The sequence below is a fragment of the Petaurus breviceps genome, unplaced genomic scaffold (assembly GCF_028583685.1).
Source record: "Petaurus breviceps papuanus isolate PSGF00001 unplaced genomic scaffold, PetGlider_PUasm1.0 154, whole genome shotgun sequence".
NCBI lineage: Eukaryota > Metazoa > Chordata > Mammalia > Diprotodontia > Petauridae > Petaurus > Petaurus breviceps.
In genome coordinates, this window is record NW_027185715.1 from 15,734,280 (window position 1) to 15,753,076 (window position 18,797).

The 18,797-nt window shown below is 37.5% G+C and overlaps 1 long non-coding RNA gene across 1 annotated transcript in view; it reads left to right on the forward strand.

Moving 5' to 3' along the window:
* The window catches only part of LOC138156451 (uncharacterized), a 40,524-nt gene extending 22,039 nt beyond the window's left edge, over positions 1-18,485 (forward strand). The window contains exon 3 of the long non-coding RNA XR_011167152.1: positions 17,817-18,485. This is a non-coding gene — a long non-coding RNA (uncharacterized lncRNA). The remainder of the gene's footprint in view (positions 1-17,816) is intronic.
* The last annotated feature ends 312 nt before the right edge of the window (positions 18,486-18,797 follow it).

The following is an 18,797-nucleotide window of genomic DNA, read 5'->3' on the forward strand; positions in this document are numbered from 1 at the left end:
GTCCCCAGTGCTTAGCACAGTGCCTGGAACACAGTGGGCACTTAATAAATGCTTGTTGACTTGACCTGACTATTTTTGATATGGCAGTCCCACTTAGCATAGTCAACCCCAAGTCTCAGCTTTTTACATGTAAAGATTTGTTGTAAACTCCAATAATTAAAGATTCATGACAATCAAAAAGGACATCACTTCAGAGCTGAGATAACCCAAGGTCACTCCCCCTCCCCTTCCAAGTAGGTTTTTTGGTATGCCAAGTGAAGGGTAGATGGAAAGATATTAGCAGTACCTTCCTGAAAGAGTATTGTGCAAGGCACTTCGGTGGGAGGCAGAGGACTGGGATAAACATGTGGAACTAGGCATCTTATCTGCAGGAGAGATCTTCAGCAACAGATGAATGGTATGTTCATAAGACCCGTGTTGGGTCTTCCAAGTCAGCTCATGGATTAGTAATCTTCTGCAGTCCTCCACAATTTAGCAATTATCTGCAAGTTGGCAGGGTTTTTCCCCCCTGGAATCTTGAATATAATTTGTCAGGGCAAGAAAAATTAACTTGCATATTCTCAGCAACTAATGGTACTGTCACAGATAGATATGATTAATGAAAGTAGACAGAAATAATAGATATTCTCCACTGACACTGTGATTTTTTATTTTTGCTGCAACTTTTGCTCTCGTGAAATCACCTGATGCATAATAATAAATTTTGTTCCAATTTCTTGATTTCATTTGGGATATGTCTTTGGGGGGAGTCTTATATTTCTTCAACACAGCAAATTGCGGGTTTTTGTTTTCTTATCCATTCTGCCACTCTTTTTTAATTGGATGATTTAATCCATTTGCATTTAAGGTTATGATTTTTAGATGTGTGTTTCATTCCATCTATTTCTTTTGAATTGATTTTAACCCCTTCTTTTTTTTTAAGTCAGCACTTTGTCCCTGAAATTGGTTCAAAAAGGGAATATATATTTATTTAATTGATAATAGAAATATATTCGCAATAGGGAAGTAAAAACGGAAGGGAATGAAAGAAAGGGATGGCAGTGATAAAAATGAGGGCAGATAAAGAAGACAATGATCAGAAGCAAAACAGACTTTAGAGGAGGGACAGGATTTTAAAAAAGTGAGAGGATAAACATAAGAGAAAAAGAAGGAGGAAAATGCAAAGTTAGTAATCACACCTGAGATTATGAATGAGTTTAACTCAACCATAACACAGAGGTGGATAGCAGAATGAATTAGAAACCAAAATCTAACAACATGTTGTTTGCAAGAAAACACACTTGAAACAGAGAGACACACAATTAAAATAAGGGACTGGAGCAGAGTCTATTATGCTTCAGCTAAAGTTAAAAAGGCAGGGGTAGCAATCATGATGTCAGACAAATCAAAAATATACCTAATTAAAAGGAATATGCAGGGAAACTACCTCTTGCTAAAAGGAACCATAAGCTATGAAGTAGTATCAATACTAAACATATATATATATAAACATGTATATATCTATCTATCTATCTATCTATCTATCTATCTATCTATCTATCTATCTATATATATATATATACATACCAAATGGCATAACATCCAACTTCTTAAAGAAAAAGTTAAATGACTTACAGCAGGAAATAGTGAAACTATACTTGTGGAGGACCTCAACTTTCCCCTCACAGAGCTACATAAATCTAACCATAAAATAAATATGAAAGAAGTCCAGTAGGTGAATAAAATCTTGGAAAAGTTGGATATGATAGACTAGGGGTGGGGGATTTTTTCCTGTTGGAAGGCCGCATTAATATTTAGCTGTAATTGAGGTGACTAGGTGACACAGTGAATAGAGCACTGGCCCTGGAGTCAGGAGGACCTGAGTTCAAATTTGGCCTCAGAAACTTAACACTTACTAGCCATGTGACCTTGGACAAGTCACTCAACTCCAATTGCCCAGCCTTCCTCCCTCCAAAAAGCCAAAAATAAAAAAAAAGAAAGAAAAGAAAATATGCTCTCTTTCAGGGGCGGCTAGGTGGCGCAGTGAGTAGAGCGCCAGCCCCAGAGTCAGGAGGACCTGAATTCGGATCCGGACTCAGACACACCAAAACAAACTAGCCATGTGATCTTGGGCAAGTTACTTAGCCCCAATTGCCCTCCAAAAAGCAATATTTATTCATTTATTTATTTATTTATTTAGCTGTAATCAAATAAGGAAGGTTGTATTCAAGAAACTTCAATTACAAACTTCAATTAGATATTAAAATGTACATTATTTTGTAAAAAATCTATTATGTACTTAATTTTTTTTAAATGAAAACTATTTGTTACTTTTAAAGTTAACTAACCTTTTAATGACTTTGTTGTGTCTGCTTTTTGATGGGAAGCACAGGAATATTTGGTTGCAGCATGGAGGTCTGCAGTTTCAGTTGATCCTCTAGATGGTTGTCAGTCATTTGTGACCTTAAGGGCTTCTTGATTTGGGTCAGGTAGGGGAATGTAGATTTGTAGGAATAAGTGGTTGAAAAGCAAGAAAGCATTTTTGGGGCATGTTGCCGAAGATGTGGGTATTCTATTGCATTTTTCCATATTTCAATTGTATCTGTCTTAGCATTAAATAATGACTTTAAAATGGCATCTATTGAGAGCTCAATCAATTCTGTCTGAAGTTCTTTAGGTGCCTTGGTGATATTAACTAGGTGAGCCTGAAATTCTAATGTAAGTGTAATGTCATGATTCTCAAAGTCAGTGAACCTTTCGCTTATTCTCCAATTAATAGATCTATAACAGCTGCATATTCTTCAAATGATTCAAATATATCATCCTTCTCATCAATTACACTAGCTAACTGAGGAAAATGCTCATCAGAAATTTCTTTTTGAAAAAAAAAAGTATCCTTTTGAAGAAGTGTTTTTGGGACAAAAAGATAGCTTTTTTTAAAAAAAATGCTTTGATTCTTTTTTTTTTTTTTACCACATACCATATATAGATTTAGTTTTACCTTGCCAAAGATATTCAAGTTATTTTGATTTGACATGATATCATACAGAAATGCAGCATTACTATAGAAATTTTCTTTCACTTTGCTGATTTTGTTTTTCATAACATTTAACTATCTTTTCACAGAGATAAAATTTTGGCTAACAACTGTACTTGTGCTAGTCAAAGCACTTTAAAATGTTACAACAAATCCACACTCAATACATCTTTGTTAAAATTTAATATTTTCCAAAACTGACTATATTGTATTATGTTTGCATGAATATAGTAAACAATACTTATAACTTGTTGCAAAGTGTCACTTAAAATAGTAGCTTTAGCACAGAGATTTTGCTGTTGGAAGATATAATGAAAAGAAATGAGAGCATCTGAATCTGTTAATACTTTTTTTCTTTTATCTGCACAATAAACCCTTCGTGTTTTCCTGGAAAACATGGAAGTTGCACCATCTGTACATATATTCACTAAATTTACCAAATTCAGTCCAGCTTCATGACATTTATCTTGAAAGTTGTTGAAGATATCTATTCTGTGCTCTGTTCACTAGAGTGCCCAAAGCGAGTAACTCTTTTTAGGAAAGATAATCTGTTACAACCTGAATGAAGTATAAAACCTATGCTGATTCAATAGTATTAGTTGATTCATCCAAAGCAATTGAATAATATTTATTTTCCTTATCAAGTATTGCATTAAGTTGTTCTGTTAAGTTTAAGGCTAATTCATGCTGCCTATCAGTTGTGGTTCTTGAAAAGAGGCAGTTCTTTGTACTTTGAAATGTTATCAGGGTCTAAGCATCCCACAATTTTGACAATACATTCTTTCACAATTTCTGTTACTGAATGGTTTCTCTTTCCTCCCTGAGTATATAAGCTACTTTATAAGTTGTTTCAGTGGCATTATTTCCAGGTCTTATTGCTGCTTGAAAGAATTGTCCTTGCTTTTGCTTTTCATCTTTTAATTTCTGCAATACAACCTTTTGTGCCTCTTCCTCTAACTTAAAATATTTGTGGTTCTTATGAGTGTTATAATGCTGTTGAGCATTGAATTTCTTTAATGTTGGTATTACAGTATCACAAAGCAAACAATTCATCTTATCTTTAGCACAAACAAGATAATGTTGCAATTCCCAATCCTTATTTTAAAAAAAAAATCTGTTTTCTTCCTTCAGTGTTCTCGTGGTCCTCTTTGATATGATGGGTTGTTAAGGAGACAGAATGAAAAAATAACTGTTGATCTGTGCAGCTATTCAAAAATTCCACTTCAAACAGAAACACATTGTGCCATTGTCAAAAACTGATAATGGACTGGCACACTCTATCCCCAGTAACTCTCACCAACCAGCCTCGTGTGGTAGTGGTGCCCGTCAGGTGGGGGAAATGAAGGATGAAATAATGAACATAGCAACTATTAATTTAACCCTTATGGCTTACTAATGTTCTAATTGTGCCAGTGAATCTGCAAGGATTATTTTATTAGAACTTATTTTATTCTTTAATATTTTAAATGCATTCATTTTAAAAATAAAAGAAATATAAAAATGAACAAAAATCTATTAATAAAAATAAAAGAATTTGTTCTGTAAAATTTCGATTCAGTCAGAAGGTCACACTTAAGGACCTAGAAGCCTACATGTAGCCTTAAGGCCACAGGTTCTCCACACCTTGATTAGGTGCTTGGCACTCTCTTGATCTGGAAAATCCATGTTAAATGTATTGGCCCTCCCTTCATAACAGAGAAGCCTGAATCTTTTTTCTTTTCCTTTTATGGGGGTGTTTACAGTATCTTATCATAAAATTTGGATCGATGTTATACAATATAATACATATATTTTATGCATGTCTGAGTTTCTAAACCTTTTCTGTATCACCGGCTGGTCTTCATGCACTGTCTATGGCTTCTGCAAAACTCCGTAAAGTCCCCATTTAATTTCTTATGCTGACTCATGATATATCAAAACTGCAATGGGTAAAGTCTTGATATGGAAGGGATAACTATAGGCAGTTTAGTAACTCTCTGGGCATAATTCCAGACTGCTCTCCAAAGGGAATTTGCTTTTGGGTAAGACCTGGGACTCCCTCATTTGGCTGAGCTGAGTTACCTTGCTCCAAATAAGGGAATTCCTTCAATCCATATTATCTAGTATATATTCTCATTGGCTATTTTCTCTTATTTCTGTTTTGCTGTGAACATGAATAAATGGGTTTCTTTACTATTTTCTATCTGTGCTCATTGTGAAATTGACATTTGGTGGGAAGGGAGTCATTGCTGTTTTTCCTTTGATATCACCAGTGACATCACAAGGGTGATTTCTTGGCTTGCACGTGAATTAGGTATGAATGGGGCAGGATTGTGCAAAGTCATGAGTCTTACTCTCTCCTCCAGAGTCGTTGGAGTCCAGTGGCAAGACAAAGGTCAAGATGATGCACAGAAAATATGCTATAAAGAGTTCAAGGGCCTAAAAGGCAATGGCTATGTGATCTCATTAAACTGGTCATTTATCTTTCTGGTAAAACACCTTCCAGTCAAGCTTTGTATATAAAATTTGAGATCCTCTTTCTCCATTAAAAAATAGCAATCTGGAGTTTAGCTCCTCAAGGCCTAGGGCTGCCTTCTTTTTGTTTGTACTTTGTGCTATGTTGGCATGTAGTAAAAGTTCACTAAATGTGTTTGTTGACTTGACTTGAGCAAGTCACTTGGAAAAGTTAAAACTTCTCCAAGTCTCAGTTTCATCATCTGTAAAAGGAAGAAATGGGATTTAATCACTAAAGTCCAATCTAGCTCTAAATCTATGACAGTTTGATATTTAAATAAAAACAAATGGGAAGATATGATCTCATATACAGCTTATTCGTGCATGTGTTTATTTATATATTCATTAGTCTGTTTATTTATTCATCTATTTCCTGGCTTATAACCCCTTGTATGAGATAATTTTTTTTTAATCTGGGACTGACTTCTGCCTTAATATCCCCAGCATCTACCACAGAGCTTTGTATGTAGTAGGTGCTTAATAAATGCTTGTTGGATTGAGTTGAATACTTACAACTTTTCAAAAGTGTTTTTAATACTTAAAGTGAAGTCAAACCATTGTGGGAAAAGCCAGTGATTTATCCAACTTTAAAACATAGTCCTTTATGTGGGGGAGAACATCTGTTTGAAAATGAGTTTCCATCTGTGAGTCATTCAGGCGATTAATGGAGTCACTAGAATTGCCAGTCCTGAAATGATCAATTAGGTGCTCTGCTTCAATCTAAACAATTATTTAATGGGAACTTACATGAGACTGAAGCAAACCAGGTTGATTAAAGAACACTATGTGCCAGATACAGAAAGATGTCATGTGTTTAGTAATGGGAATCAGGCTATGAATAAATCAGTTTGGTCATCACAAAACAAAAAGGAAAAGATTTTTTTCCCCTAGGGAAGAGCACTAAATAGGTCAGGGCTGTACAACCTGTGGCCTGCAGGCTGCTTACTGTCCTTACATGTCTTTGTGGCGTGCCAAAGGATTTCAGGGACATGTGAAAAATGTAGAGGGCCTGAGGGCCACACATTGTGCAGACCTGAACTAGGTGGCCTATCGGTGGTTGAGCAGAGGGTCTGAGTGAGTAGCCTGATCAGGGTCACATTTATAAATTCTGATCAATTAATCAACAAGCATTTATTACATACCTACTATATTCTAGATTCTGATAGGCACTGTGGGTGTGAAGATGATGAATGAAATAATCCTTACTCTAAAGGACCTTATACTCTGAGGGAGGAGACAACAAAATATGATATAGTTAATTATAAAATATAGCATAGCATATCACATATTTATACATTGTACATATATGTATGTACCTACATATACATATACACATGCTAACACAGGTTATTGTATCCACTCCTTCTTCCACCCTTTGCAATCTAGCTTCTTTCCTCACCTGCTCTCTCCAAAGTCAATAACAACTTTTAAAATTTTAGATATAACGACCTCTTCCCAGTCTTGGTCCTCCCTACTGACAGAAAATTGTTAATATAATAACATAATTGTTAATATAATAACATAAAATTGTTAATGCCAAATGTAATATTACTAGCCACCTGTTGAATGATACTAGTAATGTCAGAATTTCAGTAATGTCCTTACATTCCTATTATCAAAATATTTACTCCAGATTAGGTTATGCTGAATCACATCCCAAGTCCCCTACCCTGGGATTTTACCTTATAAAGGAACCTAGCTTGACCTGGATTTCATCTCCTAATGTCCTTTTCCCATTCCATTGGGATTCATGGCATGAAAGGCAAAACAGCTGGGATGATGTGGCTGGCCTTGTCCAGATTGCCAAGGGTGAATGAGGTCTCATGACCAGGTCTTGCCACATAATACTACCTCCTCTCCCCTTTTTCCTAAAGGTATAAGAACTTTACACTTTTATACTTTATACTTTGGGGGGTCGTTTTCTTTATAATTTATGGAATAAAACAAGCATTTCCATAACTTAGTACAGTGAAAAAATATCACACATAAAACTGCAAATCTCTTATATACAACTAGCTATGCCTTTCAAATATGCAACAAAATTATCATGTAAATTTCTTTTTTTTCTTCTCTTTCCCTCCCAGAGATGACTACTATTAGACACAAATAAGTACATATATGTAAAACTATTGTGTATATGTGTATATACATACATATTGGTGTGTATGTGCATATATGTGTGTGTATGAATATACATATATGTATGTGTGTATATGCGTGTGTGTGTATACACACACACACTTCTATTTATCTGTTCTCTCCATGCACATAGCTTCTATGACTCTATGGGTGACACATTCCCCATGGTGACAGGTTTGCTACTATCTTATCTCAATTAAAGACTATTTATTTCTTAACTCATGACTTCAATTTATTTCAGGACTTGATACCATTTTGACTTTTGATTTTTCTAAATATCCTACTCTTTCTTGGTAGCTCTGCTTTCTTGGCTTCAAAGACCTTGCTTTCTCCTGGTTCTCTTCCTACTTGTCTGACCACTCCTTATCCATCTTCTTTTGATTTTCTTTCTCTTTATAGCTCCTAAGTGTAAACAATCCCCTCCAGTGCTCTGTCTTCAGCTCTTTCCTGTTTTCCCTTTAAACTATCTCCCCTGGCAATGATTGGGTCCCTCACATAGCTTAATGATTTCCTTTATACTGATGATTATGAAAAATGTATATACAGATACAGTATCTGCCCTGAATTTCCAACTGTCTGCTAGACATTTGCATGTGGCTCTAACATCATATCCTCCAACTTAACATGTGCCAAAAAGAAACAATAAAAACCTAGAATCATAGACTCTCAGAGTTGAAATAACTTGACTTATAGTTTGGCTTAAGAGGATTTGTTTTAGGGCTTAAATGTAGGCAACTGTCAAACAACATTTGTTGGCAAAGGTGTGTATTTGAAGCATTAGGCTGATGCATCTGTACTTGTGCCAGTGTCTACTGTGAGTTAGGACAAGAGATGAACTCTCTCAACAATGAGATGATCAGGGAGCTTAACTAAAAGACTCTCCAACCATAAGTGGCTAGACATCATACCAAGGTTTCAGTGGTCAAAGCAGTTTATAGACTTGCTCTGGTTCTGTTCAGAGAAAGTGTGGAATGTTCTACATTTCAGGAAAATGGACAAAATGTATAAATTATAAAGAAGTTGGAGGAATTTCTGAACTATATCTCCCAGCTGTACATGTCAGTAACTTTTAAAATGCTAAATTTGAAAAGAAGACAAGACTTTCATGAGGATGTTAGTGAATGACATGTAGGTTAGAGACAGACAGGACAGAGTCAGGGAGAAAGAGAAGAAAAAAGGGAGCCACATCTGGGTCAGGTGGTGTCTATATGCTTGGTAAAGCAGAAGCAGTGGTACGAGGTGTTTCCCCACTTCTGAGTCCTGAGAATAAGCAACAAATTTCCTTGCAACGTTTCAGTGTTTATGGGCCAAGGTATTAAAGTTTGAACATTTGTTCCATGGGCAAGTCTCTCTTACTCTTTTCCTGAATCCTAAACTGCAGCACTACAAAAAAAGCAGAAATGCAGATGAATAAGATCAGAGTCAGGTTGGCCCCCAGCTTCTGATCCCTTGTGGTTTGGCAGGTGGTAGTTTGAGAAATGGATGGCATGTTGCTTAGTTGAACTTCTTGGTATTTACCAAACAGTCTATCTTAAGTAAATGACTTTTGATTTACTGTAATGCTATGTGTTCCATTCTGGCTTGGTTGGAGAGATTCAGTGGAAATGGGGACTGAGCTATGGACTGAGATAGATAAGTGCCCCTTGAGTACCATGGACAAGGGAGTAGCCAACAGGAGACACCATTAGGGGCCTGAGTACACTACATAATTGTGATGGCCAGTAGTTATTAGTGAGGGAACAAAGTCTTGCAGGGATTTAAGGTTTTAAATGGATTTCAGAAAAAATGCATAGTAGTGGGAGGTATAAAAGGTCTTACCAGACCTCTGTTCAGGGAAGTTGATTACATAGTGACACTCAACCTGCTTTTCCTTGCTTTTGCTAGAAAAATGTGGGCAATTAAAGGCTTCAATTTCTGTAGTGCCTCTGTGGTGTAGAACAGGAAGGCCTGGAGTGGAACATCGGTTGAAAGGCTAACAATAAGGCTTCTGAGTTCATCCAGTCCAACCTGTCTCTATTTGATCTGGAGTTCTTGCTATAGCATCCCTGACCAGTGAGTATGCGATCCAACTCTTGCTTAAGGACCTCCAAAGACAGGAAATTCGCTAATCAATCCATCATCAATCATTTATTAAATGTCTACTGTGTGATAGGCACTTGGTATCTAAAAAAAAATACAAGTAGAACAGTTGCTGTCTTGAAGAAACTTGCATTTTGTTGTTGGAGGCAACCTATACATACATAGGTATATGCAAAACCAATGCCAGGTAATTTGGTAGAGGAAGACAGTAGCAGCTGAGATCAGGAAAGGCTACATGAAGGAGGTGGTATCTGAGCTAAGCTTTGAAGGGACTTTGTAGGGACACTAAGGAGCAGCTAGGTGACACAATGCACAGAGTGCCAGACCTGGAGTCAGTAAGACTCATGTTCCTGAGTTCAAATCTGGTCTCAGGCACTTACTAGCTGTGTGACCCTGGGCAAGTCACTTAACCCTCTTTGCCTCAGTTCTTCATCTGTAAAAATGATCTGGAGAACGAAATGGCAAACCACTCCAGTATCTTTGACAAGAGAATCCCAAATGGGATCACAAAGAATCGAACATGACCAAACAACTAACACAAGCCTTCCTGACATCAGGCCCAGCCCTCTATCCATTGCATTGACTAACTGCCAAAATCTAATAAAAACATTTATATAGTTCCTGTTCTGTGCCAGGCACTGAGCTACGTATTTTACAAATGCCATCTCATTTGATCCTCATAACAACCCTGGGAGATAGGCGCCATTATTATCCCCATTTTAAAGCTGAGGCAGGCAGAGGTTAAGTGGTTTGCTTTGGTTCACATAGTAAGTTTTTAGGGTCAGACTTGAATTCAGGTCTTCCTGATTCCAGGAGTGGCACTCTATCCAATATACCACCTAGTTGCCTCTGATCCTATGATCAGATTTCTGCATTCAGAATATTCTGGTAGCTATGTCCAGGAGAAACTGGAGAGTAGAGAGATTAGAGTCAAGAAGTTAGAAGGCTCTTACAGTAGCCTAGACAAGGAGAGACACAGGTTTGAACTAAGATAGTAACAGTGTAAAGAGAAGGGGAGAGAAGGAGGGCCAATGCAAAAGATGTTGAGTAGGTAGAATGAATAGGATTTGACAGTTGCTTAGACTTAGAAGTCTAAGATGACCAGTCAAAGATGACTTCAAGGTTTTGAACCTTGGAGAAAAGGAGTATGGGATGTTATCAACAGAAAAGGGGAGAGGGGTGGCCAGGTAGCACAGCGAGTAAGAGCACCGGCTCCAGTGTTGGGATGACCTGGAGATCGAATGCCAGGCTCAGACACTTAGCAACCACCCAGAAACACCTGGCCATGTAACCTTGAGCAAGTTACTTAACCCCAATTGCTTAGGGGAAGCCAGGTGGCTCAGCAAGTAAGAGCACCGGCTCCAGTGTCGGGATGGCCTGGGGATCAAATCTGGACTCAGATACTCAGCACCACACCCAGAAATAACTGGCCGTGTAACCTTGAGCAAGTTACTTAACCCTGATTGCTTTAAAAAAAAAAACAGAAAAGGGGAGGTTGGGAGAGAAGGTAGGTATAGAAGGGAAGATGATGCTTTAGGTTTAGGAAATGGTGAGTTTAAGCTACCTATGGTTAATCCAAGTGGAAACGTCTAGCAGTCATTGGGAGATGCAGGATTGATATTTGGGGGAGAGAGTGGTCATATTTATGAGTTTTCTCAAAATTGTTGTTCAATGGTAACAAAGCATACCTGTAGAATAAATGTGTTCAAAGCTCCTGGTGTTCCCAGATCCCAGACGCCTTTCTCTAGTCATAGAATTCTCGTGTAGGTTCCCCTGGGTAGTGCATCTCTGCTGAGCATATTCCTCCGCTGAGTTCCCAGAGTCTGCTCCTCTCCATAGCTGTCTCTCCTTTCACTTCTGGGGTTCTTATTCCTCAAAGCTGCTAACTCTTCAAAACTGACAGTCTCTGTGTATTTATGTCTGTCTAAAATATGTGTCTGCTCCATGGAATGGATTTGAACAAGCTCTCAAACTGCTGATTAGGGTATCTTGATTTGGACAAGTCTGTTAGATGTCATAACCAATTGGAGGGAGGAGAGAGAAATCCTGTACTCTCCCTCTCAGAGCTTTCCTCCCTCCAAGCTAAAACTTTTGTCCTTAGAACTTAACTATTTAAAGCCCACAAGGCAATATCCCTGGGTGAGGGGACCTAGGGTGTGGTTCATTTCAATTTAATCAAGAATAAATCTCTTAAGAGGAGGAATGTAAGGGCATTGCTGAAATGCTGACATTACAAGGATCACTTAAGAGAGTTGTAATTGGTATTAACAATTTCTGCCATTATCTTAACAATTATATTGACAATTTTCTGTCAACACCAAAGATGTAGAAGGGTCTTGGAAACAAAACATATGTCGTGGTTTTATCCTTGTACAAACCAGAAGTCAGATTTACATAATGCTTTACAGTTTGCAATGATAATGAAGCTATTCTTATCAACATTTTATAAATGAGGAAATTGAGGTTCAGTGACTTCCTTATAGACATACAGCTGGTAAGTGATGAAGCTGGGACTCACCAGGTCTCCTGTTTCCCTAACCAAGGCACTTTCCAATCCACTCCCTTTCTAATATGGCAGGCTTTTGCTTACAAAAGTACATGCAATTTGGATCTCCCCTCTATGGTCAGTCCATTATTTTATGCTGCATTGTGTTCCTAGAAGTCATGTTATAAAGCAGATGCTCATAAAACTAGTTTATCCCCCAAAGGAAAAGATATTATAATGTGGGGTTGCCTTCTTAACCAAGGACCCAGCATGAACTAAATCATTGATATGCCCAATAACATGCCATAAAAGCAAAGATACAAGAGTTACAAACCCCTACAACAATTTGAAATAGTAAAATTCCATGCCAAGTCCTATAAAGTTGTGCATGCTTGTTATACAAGAGGATCTAGAGTACTCTAGTGCATAGCACATAAATAATACAATTCTACGAAATCATTGATTTGGCTTATCTAAAACTATGATGCTAACTAAAATAAACATAAATTAAACATTTAGCTGACGATAACTTGACTTTTTAGAATTAAAGGAGGTTTAAAGAGATTATTGGGATGATGTAGGTCTCATTTGAAAAAAAACCTATTCAGGGCAATTTGAACTGATGCTTTCTTCCTCCTTCAGATAACTTCTCCTTTTGCAAGCAAGGGCTTTCAAAAATCATTGCATTGACCTTAGCGTTGCACACCATCCTTTTCAAAAAACAGCCTCTGCATCATTGAAATATTTGAAGGTCTCACCAAGGACTTTCATTGTGCTAGTCTGGAGCAAAGACTCTCTTAAATCTAGTCTTAATTTATTCTTTTTTCATCTTCTTTCCTCCACCTCTCCTTTCACACAAACATGCGCATCTTCCCCCCCCCACACACAATCCTAGCATCAAACCATAGTCCCGAAAGGGAAAATTAGTCATGAAAAGTAAGTCTCAAAGGTGTCTAGAAAAGGATGGGGACTTTTTGGGCCTTGGTTATTGGGGAAGAAAAGGGGACCCTCAGCTCTCAAATGTCTTATTATATAAGTTACACTTAGCAGTGAATAGCAATGATCGGTGCTATCCAGCTGAGAAAGCTTTCAGTCCAGTGCCAGTAAAAGAGTGAATCATTATAATCCAATGATCATGGAAGTTTATTCCTGGATAGGCTTCAGGGTGAAGAATTATTGAGCCCCAGGAACTCTTAGAGACCATCTGTCAAATTGCAGAAGAACTCATATCTGCACTGAGGTGGGAGGAATATCCATCCTGTCAAGATGGTAGATCCTTAAAGAAGGGTGAGCTGGGGTGTGAGGAATGTTTCTAGGTTGATTGTATGGATATTTATTTATTTATTTATTCATTCAGCAAACACTTAGAAAGTGCTTTATATGTGTATTACTCTGTGCTATTTTTCTAGGGGAGATTAAAAGAAGTCAGGGCTCAATTTTGGGGGGAATAGGAATGTTTCCTCCTCCAGAACTTTGTCACTGCAGCCCTAAGTCACTGTCTTTAACCAGCAACCAAAGCTTTATAAGCAGAAATCACTGAATGAATGGATATAAGAAGTGATGTATAAGCATTTATTAGGTAGCAATTAATAAAGTACAGTAGTATTATGCAAAGTTTTAAAGTGCCTGCAACCTGTCAGGACCCAGGATTTAAAGTGCAAAGTCAACAAACATTTATCAAATGCTTACTAGGTGCCAGCATTAGGCTAAGTGTTGGCAATACAAATACAAGCACAAAGATAGTCCCTACCCTCAAGAAGCTTACATTTTAATGAGGGTTACAACACATGCAGAGGGGGGTCAAGAGGGGATGGGAAGTTACCAACATGGATCATAGTTCTGACGGTCAGAGTGTGAAGCAAACCAGCTCTGGGCCCTTCTTCAGATTGGAAGTTCCAGAAGGAACTCAAAGAATGGAATGAGGTAACCATAGAGCTGAAAGAGAATAAAGACAAGCGTGGTGGTCAAGTCAGAAGAGTAAAATATGACTGGTCCAAGCTCTTCCTCAAAATGGCAGAAGCAAAGATCAGTAGAGTGGGCTGGAGCAGGATCACAGTCCTTATAACTGAGTTTAGGGGAGAGGGGAGAAGTGAACCACAGAACAATTCTTTAACCAACAAGTATTTATTAAAGGCTTATTATATGCCAAGGTCCTGTGCTAAGTGATAAGGATAAAAAAGAAAGGGGGAGAGCTAGGTAGCACAGTGAATAGAGGAGCATCCCTGGAGTCAAGAGGACCTGAGATCAAATTCAGCCTCAGACATTTGACACACTTACTAGCTGTGTGACCTTGGGCAAGTCACTTAACCCCAATTGCCTTGCCTTCCCACCTCAAAAAAAAAAAAAAGAAATACAGCTCCTGCTCTCAAGGACCTTATATTCTAATGTAATAGGTACATACAAAATGCATACAGTAGATAGAAAGTAACCTTACAGGGAAAGGTTCTGGCGGCTGGGCACAATAAGACTGTAGTTTCAGTTATCTATGGTTGTCTTTGGAAGGGTGTAGCTAAGTAGGAGGTACAAAGGAGAACTGAGGCTTTATATCTGAAGGAAACACAAAAATTTAGGTGGGTAATTGTATATGAATTGGTAAAACTGGGAAAGTAACAGCTGAATAAAGATGACAAAACTAAACAGGAAAAGTAATATTTCTATGAACAAGAAAACAGATGGAGCCTAGGTTGAAAGTAGTTTTGATCAGTTAAAGTGTTCAATCACAGTTAAGGTAATTTGTGTAAGCATAGAACAATTATGATCTGAAAATGTTCAGGGTCTTTACTAAAATACAGACAAACAGGTAAACTGCACTTTATTCATCTGTGAATGTGACACATATTGTCAGTAGGTGATGGACATGTGTATCTGACAATTCTGCAAATGATATCTGTTCTCTCCTCCTGAGCTATGTGACCCAGAGAAAGTAATCAAAGAGAAGATGTATCTATTACAAAGCAGTTTTGGTGAGAGCAGGTATAGAATTTAGACTTGGAAAAGTACTTTGTCAACAAAAATAGGATACTTATTACTTGTTACAAAGGAAAGAATGCCTCCTTCTTAGGATACATTTACACCAGACCACAGAAAACCATTCTATATCAGTCAGTCAATCAGTCAGTCAATAACCATTTATTAAGGGTCTACCAAATAAAATAAAGAGAAAGGAACACTTCCTTGAACTATTGGGGTACTCTGAGTTTTCTTTTGTAGTCATAAAGCAATTAGGGGGCAGGGAAGCATTGAAGGAGACATTCAGTAGTATTAAAGAGACATCCCACAGAAAGAAAAGTAGTAAATGCAGGACAAAATGGAGTCAGTTACGTTCTCCACTTTCAACATTGTTTAGAGACTTTTGAAAAGATGGTGTCAGAATGACAGTCATATGTTTTAGACATTTCTGAGTGTAGCTCGTGACTTCTCTTAGTGACCAAACCTGCAGATTCATCCTTTGAAATATTCTTGAATCTATCCCATTCCTTACATTCCTGGTATCACCATCTTAATACAGACGCCCCTCATCTTTTGGTGGGCTATAGCTTATGACTTTGATATTTCAATAGACCTGTAATGTCATCAGTGTAACATTCCTTTGATCAGGGTAAATCACATACCACCTAACCCTCTTCACTTTGGGTGATCCTTGCTCTATCCTTCCATCAATCTTCCATATAGAATCTACCCACCGTACTGAAAGCTTACTTTGGGGTCTTTTCATCTTTTATAGATATTGGTAAAGCATTTGGATTCTTGACAAGCCCACCTTCTTTTCTGTTCATGCTGTCTTGCTCCAGCACTTGTACTAAGGAAATTAGATGTCTTTTAAATCAATTCTTGTACTTAATTATAGCAGAAGGGGTTGAATTCCTTGTATTGGAGTTCCCTTGACAATTTCCAAAGATACAAGTGGCTCAATGCCGAGAAGACTTGGCACTTTGAGATGATAAAGTCATCCATTTAATGGACAGGAGGAAGAGTCACTGGACTCTTAGTGGACTTTCCTTAGTGAACTTAACTCCATTTAAACTCAGTGAATCTTAAAAAGGGAGTTACTATGCTCTCTGTCTCTTTCTCCCCATCTTCAGAATGAGGCATAACTATGCAAGGCTCTCCCTAGAGTTGGATAAAGGGAACTGGTAAGAAACATGATTCAAGTAGTGGACTCCCAGAATATAGAATGGAGCAAATGGAACTCAACAAGTCACTGAGACACCAAGAAATATTTGAACAAAGTCAAAAGCCTGAGAAATTAGAAATGAATAATGGCAGTTAAAGCAGAGTCTTGGATAACAGAGTTAAGCCTTGGAGACTTCTTTTGTGCTTCTTTCCCTGAACAAACATCAATCCTTACATGGAAATGTCCAGTCTTGAAGGTAGCCTTGTAAGTTTGGGAGGTCAGGAACACCTGAGTCTCTCAGTTGGAATTGACTGGTAACCCAAATAGTTTCTGCATTGGAGAGCATGGCCAATGGCAGGAGGAAAAGTCCAATCCCTGACCTGATTTGCTAGAAGCTGTGGATCTAGAGGGAATTGTTTGGACAGGGCAGAGTGGAGGTGAAACATAAAATGCCTGTTCAGGAGTCCTACACATTACTACATGTTCTAGTGTTTGTCTTTAATCTTACAGGATCATATAGCAGTAGTTATATTACAGCTGATACTTTTTAAAGTATATATTTATATTAATGTGTGCTTGTGAATTTCTTGTGTTCTTAGTATTTTCTAATGTGCAGAAGAAATAAATAGTTATTCTATACCTGATTTTCACTGTATTTTGAGCACTTTCTCATACTCCCCTTTAAGGAATCCAGAGACATAAGACATAAGACAAACCTAAACTTTAAGTAATTCCCCCCATTATGCTGAGGTGGAGATGTAAAGATCCAGAAGAGAGAGGAGAGAAAAGAGTTAACCCTTGTTGGGCTGGGGAACCTGAAGCCTTGAGGCCACATGTGGCCTTCTAGGTCCTTGGGTGTGATTTTTTGACTGAGTCCAAGTTTTACAGAAGTCCTTTTATTAAGGGGATTTGTTCTGTGAAGTTTGGATTCAGCTAAAGGGACATACTTGAGGGCCTAGAGGGCTACATGTGACCTTAGGGCCACAGGTTCCCCACCTCTGGGTTAGGGTTTCTCAGGTTTGAACCTCAGTGTGTGAGTACTAAGAAGAGAAGGGTTCCTTAAGAGACAGGAAGAGTTGAAGACCCACAATCCCCCTGAGCACAGTAGTGGTTCTTTGCATTGTTACATAATACATCACTGTAATATACTATAGACTACTCATATCCCCTGTGCATCTTTTCCTTTGCCCTTTGGGTCACCTACAATTTTGATTCTTCTAAGATTATAGTGTTCTATTTTATGACCATTAGAAAAAATATGACATTAGAAATATGTACTTTTGCATCAGGAACATCCTGGGATCACTGAAAGGGTTGAATGATTTTCCAAATGGGATCCAGTTCACTCTCCTCTAATTCAGAGCCTAGATTATTGTCCATCTATATTACCTGTCCAAGATAATGGAATGATGAACTCTCAATAGGTGTTCCATCCAAATGGATGTTTTAATCAGTGCAAAATGCACCTCTTATCTACTTGCTTTTTCCAGTGTGGATTGCCAGTCTGTCTTTCAAATGACCATGGATCTCACTAATGAAACACCACAGTGTTCCAGACCCTGATACCTCAACAATGCCATTGACAAATAAAAGCAACTGAAGAATTTCATCATCTTCCCTTGGAGGAGAAAGATGCTAAAAGAATGGGAAAAGATCATGGACAGTGCAAATACATAAACAATTACCCACATCCCTAGATTTTCCTCTCTAGAAAAGCTTTATGTTGATGCATTTTGTATACATGTAGGACATTATTGATGAAAATTTAAGAAAGAAAATGTACCTTCTCTTTCCTGTAAAAGGAAAAAGTAGGGAACTATGGGAATATCGTATATACTGTCAGGTGACTGATATATTAGTTAGTTTTGCCAAACTACTCTTTTGTACTCTGTTGTTTTGGGTTTTTTGAGGGTTTTCTAGAGATTTTTTGTTATATGGATCTGCTCTCTAGGGAGGTAAGGGATGAGTGGTATATTTGAAGTTGTATGTAATATAATAACAAAATATCAAGAAATTTTTTTAATATAAGGGGGAAAGCAAGTTTTAACATATGATTTTCTATAGAAGACTATATCTTCACAATCACACAAATGATGAAAGGATGAAGAACACAATATCTTACTGTATTTATTGTTTTGGGTTACAAAAAAATGGCTCCATATATTAAAGTCTTATTTATTTTTTTACTGATCATTCTATTTATTTTTAAATTTTCCTCCCAAATTTAATTTTATTACTTTTTCCAATTAGAAAAAAATTATTTTCTCTACGTCCCAAGTTGCCCTGAGCTGCACAATAAAAGTAAAAAAAAAAAAGAAATTCTTATGACAAATCTGCTTATTCCAGCAAAGAAATGACCACATTGGGCACATCTGAAAATGTATGTCTTATTTTACATTTTAAGCCCATCACCTTTCCAACAGAAGGCATGTAGTGCAATTTATATTCAGCCCTCGGAAATTGTGATTTGT